Source organism: Mycteria americana, chromosome 1 (genome assembly GCF_035582795.1).
Source record: "Mycteria americana isolate JAX WOST 10 ecotype Jacksonville Zoo and Gardens chromosome 1, USCA_MyAme_1.0, whole genome shotgun sequence".
Classification (NCBI taxonomy): domain Eukaryota; kingdom Metazoa; phylum Chordata; class Aves; order Ciconiiformes; family Ciconiidae; genus Mycteria; species Mycteria americana.
Genome location: NC_134365.1, coordinates 40,110,020 through 40,114,460, shown reverse-complemented (window position 1 = coordinate 40,114,460; position 4,441 = coordinate 40,110,020).

Below are 4,441 nucleotides of genomic sequence, written 5' to 3'. Positions count from 1 at the left end.
GTCACTTCCGCGCGAGGAGAGAGGGCTTCCGGCAGCTGCAGAAGTGGCGGCTGCCCGGGGGGGGCCGCCCCGCCCCGCCGGGGCCGCCCCGGGGGCGGTGGGGCTAGACCGCCCCGCCCCGCCCCGCCCCGCCGCGCCGCGCCCGGCACTGCCTCGCAGCGAGGGCCGCTTCCCGCTGCTTCCCGCCCACGGCCTTCGCCGCGCATCTGCCCGTCGCTGCGCGGCCATGTTAGGCCGCGGGCTCGCGGCGCCTCAGCGTGCGAGGGGGCCGCGGGAGCCGGGGCTGCGAGGGGCTGCGGGGTCCGGTGCCGGCCGTGCTGGGCCCTCCCCGTACGGGGTGCACTGCAAAGCGGTGGTCGGGGGCTCTCCTGTCTCGGGGGATGGGGCTCATGCAAGCCCTGCTGGATGCTTACTCGTCTTTCTCGCTCAGCCTCGGCCCCGAGGAAAACGCTGCCCGGCGGCGGCGGCGGAGCGCGTTGATTAATAGCCAAGGGCTGTAATTAACAGCTGTAAAATGAAGCTAAGTGCTGCATCTTCAAACCGGGGATGCACACGCTGGGCTCAGGAGCGCAGTATAACGTGCGGAAAGGAGATTGACACATGCTGTTCTGTGTTTAGCTGGCCTCTGAAATACTCTGCTGCTACAGAGCTTAGTTTTAATGTCACAAAGTGAAGATAATTAGTGTCAAATCAAGAGGTTGGGGCGGGGGAGGGGGGGTTATGCATTCAGAACTGTTAGGTTTGCAAAGGCGGCTTCAAATTATTTTTGAATGAATATGTGTATTACCCAGATCCATGTTTAAGCTCCAGGTGATTTAAAAACCAGCATATTCTGGAACGTAATGCACAATGTACATAATGTTCTACATCATATATTGTGTTCTGCATTGTACATTGTGTTGCACATCCAAAAATAAAGCTGCTTTTTTTACCTCACCATGAGCTGACAATAAGAAGCTTCTGTTTCTCAGACTGAATTAAAATAACGTAACTATTGCAAGGAATAAAAATGCTAAGTGTTATCTTTAGCTTGACTCAAAATTTCTTTTTCCATGACTGGGAGTGCTCTTCAGTTCCTGATCAGCATCCATGCTCAAAACTGTCCCGACTTCACGTTGGGTCCAGGACTTGGGTACAGACCATCCCTGTCTACCTTGCTGCCCCCATGTTGTAGTCTCCATTAGAAGGAAAGATGAGTGGACCAAAAAAGAGCTGAAAAATCAGAGAACCACAACAAGGGATATGCTGTGGAGCACACCTGCCAACAGCCGAGGTACACCTCAGGCATGGAGATGCTTAGGCATTATTCCTGGAGTTCTTATCCAGCTTGTTGCACATTCAAATTTATCAGCTGCAGACCTCGTGTCATTCCTGGTGTTAATAATTCTGGAAGCCAGAAACCCTGTAATTGAGTTTGTTTTCAACTCCTGGTTCGAGGAACTAGCAGATCCCTTACCCTTTGGAAAAGTTTGGAGTATTACCTGAAAAAAACATTTTAGACATGATAGTTAGGAACAAAAAACCAAAAAGCCTTAATTGAACTTTTAGTGTTGTTTACAATTATGATTGACAATACTGTGTTTGATCACAGGTTAAAAGTACAAGTTCACATCTATGAATGCTACAGTCGCATGTGATTAAATGATTCATTGGTTTTGCAAGGAAGATTCACTTCTGGATTTGCCACAGTGCCTACAGGTACTGTTAAAGTATTGAGATCTAATTGGGTTCACATATTTGCTTAATGATGAACTGATTTAGTGACGAGTCTTCTACAGAACAAAATGAAGCAGTGTGACACAATATTTCTGGCCACACCGAACAAAGTTACTGAAGTCAAGAAAACTTAACCCTTGCTATCCTAGTGATCTGACAAAATTCGCAGAGGAATTTGCAGGTTGCATGCAGCTGAATGTTTTATATGTGTCTGAATATCTTAAGAAAGTTATGCATAGATTGTAATGATGTTTAAAAGGGCAAGGACATTAAATATGAGTGAGAAAGTCATTACAGTCACTTCAGAAACCACCTCAGGGATTGCCACTAGCATTTGAAGGACCCTGCCAGGGGTCTTTGAAGAGGCCAGAAAAGACATCGCTTCTTCTTTGCTCTTTAAGATAAGGAAGGGTGATCAATGAAGCCCTTGGACCCCTCCTGTGCTGTGTTTGGTGCTCAGGAGGCTTTTCCACTTTGGAGCCTTTCTAAATAGTTTGACTTGCTAGATTTACTGCCCACAGGCATTTACAGAATAGGCTATGATAATTTTTATTCTTGTCATTGTTACACATGTCATTAAGCAAATTCTGTAAACAGTGTAGGAGACTAAATATTATGCAATCTGTTCTATTTATTTTCTGCTGTTTTTTCATTCTTTTCATGAGTAGACTTACTAAATATGTCTTCATCTTTCTTGTGGTCAGCAGTAGCTTCTTTGTGAATTATTCTCTCTCCTCCATGGAGCAACTTCAGAGGTGATCCACTCTAGTGAAAATGTTAATGCTTCATGTTTTGTATACATCAAAATTATTTAGACCGTATGTTGCCTTCACCTGGTAAAATTCAGAAGGCTGAGGTGGAGCATGGGCTGAAATAGAAATGTGGTCATGAGAGAAAGAGTTATTGGTGGTACAACTTGGTCTGGGAGAAGAGTCCTGGTAAAGTTTGTTGGGGACAGCAAAAGCCACAGGTTGTGAAGTAATTGCACACCCTCCAAACCCATAGCCCACCATGAAAACAAGTGGCGGCAGATGAACTGGTGTCTTCCGTCAGTTCCTCTTTCACGCCATGGGAAATTCTTTCATCTGACAGCAACAGCTGGAGCTCCCTTGATACCAAAAGCAGGAGGAAAAAGGGGCACTGGCAGCTCTACGTAAGAAAGTGGCCTATACGTTAAGTTCCTGTTTCTCATGGATCCACAAGAGCCTATTTATTTGTACATTGTTCCTTTGGTCTCTTGTGTGGTAATGATGCAAATTCAAGTATAATCCTGATTTTGAACATAAAAGCGGCAGCTGGTGCTCTGGGAACCTTATGAGACATGACATGTTAGCCCACAAGACCTCTCCATGCTTTCCTCTCCCAGGCCTTTCAGAGCCTTTTCTACTAGGATGTTACTGCTGCAAGACAAAGGGGAGGAGAACACTTTTCCCACTCCTTTGTATTGTATGTGATTACGTCAACATACATTTAAACGTATTACTTCAGGTAAGAGTGGCAGAACCAGTTTCAATATAATAACATTTTTTAAAAGTAATCTATTTTTGCTAACATTAACACAGCAAAAATATATCTTTATATTAAAAAAATGAATTTATGTTAGAAATTTCCCCGAGGAATCAAGACTGAGAATGGTACAGGAGTTTTCAAACTGACTTCTTATTTAATATCAGAGTAAACTGTTCATGCAGTAATGTTATAGACAACAAAGTGAAAAGATAAGATACAAAAGGAAAAATGCTGTGTTAATCAGGATAGTACTCAAAATTAGAAGAGGCCTCAGCTTAGTTGAGATCTGCGATATATGTTTTGTTGTATAAATTTATGTCCTAGCTATGTTAGTCCAACTGCATTGAATGTGTTTTGTTTCTTTAGTTGTAGTCCTGAAGCTTTTGATCTTTCCAGAGCTGCCTTGAGCCACTGTGCATGTTCTTTTATTGTGTTTCTCCCAGTGAAATAATCCAAATGGTAAAAGTCTGTACACTCTAAACTATAAGAAGTTGTCTTTTCCACTAAAATGCCTCAGTTTATAAAACTGCACAGGCAACAACTGAGAAAAAACATTGTTTTCCGAATGAGGTGGCAAATAGGTACAAATCCTTGACTGCGTACTTGCTTTCAAAGGCCAAAATTTCAAGTTTTGTTAACTCTAATGTAACTGCAGGCTGGCAAGGAAAGAGACAGTCATGTTCCCAATTCCCAAACACAGGTAGCAACAGCCTGTGCTGGGAAAGGGGGAATATTACCTCATCTTTTGGTTGCGGCTCAAAGTTAGATTGGATTAAGTGTAACATGAAACTGCATCCGAAGGGCACCTACAAGAACTCCTACTGACGCAGCTATTGTAGGAAAATAGCTGGTATTATTCATCTCTTGGCCAGAGTTGTCTTTTTATAGGTATTCAATTGTTCTGGGCTCATACATGTGAGCATAGTGTTCCATCTTTTTTTTTCCCCCTGTAACTGCCCATCAGTCTGCTCATTCTCTTGGTTCAGCTGTTCACTCTCTGGTTCAGAGCCAGGTTGAAAATTATGGGTAATCAGGAGGTGATTCGCAAATGGCATGTATATCCCAATCCCCAAGGCAGGAAGGTGTATTACAGAAGGTAAGTATAGTGCAAGAGGTGATAATAAATTCAGTTGCCTTGTTTGAATCCACTTCCATATGAGCTGCTAATCAGAAGACTCAGTTACCTCCAGAAAAAGTATGAAATGGAATTTTCAGC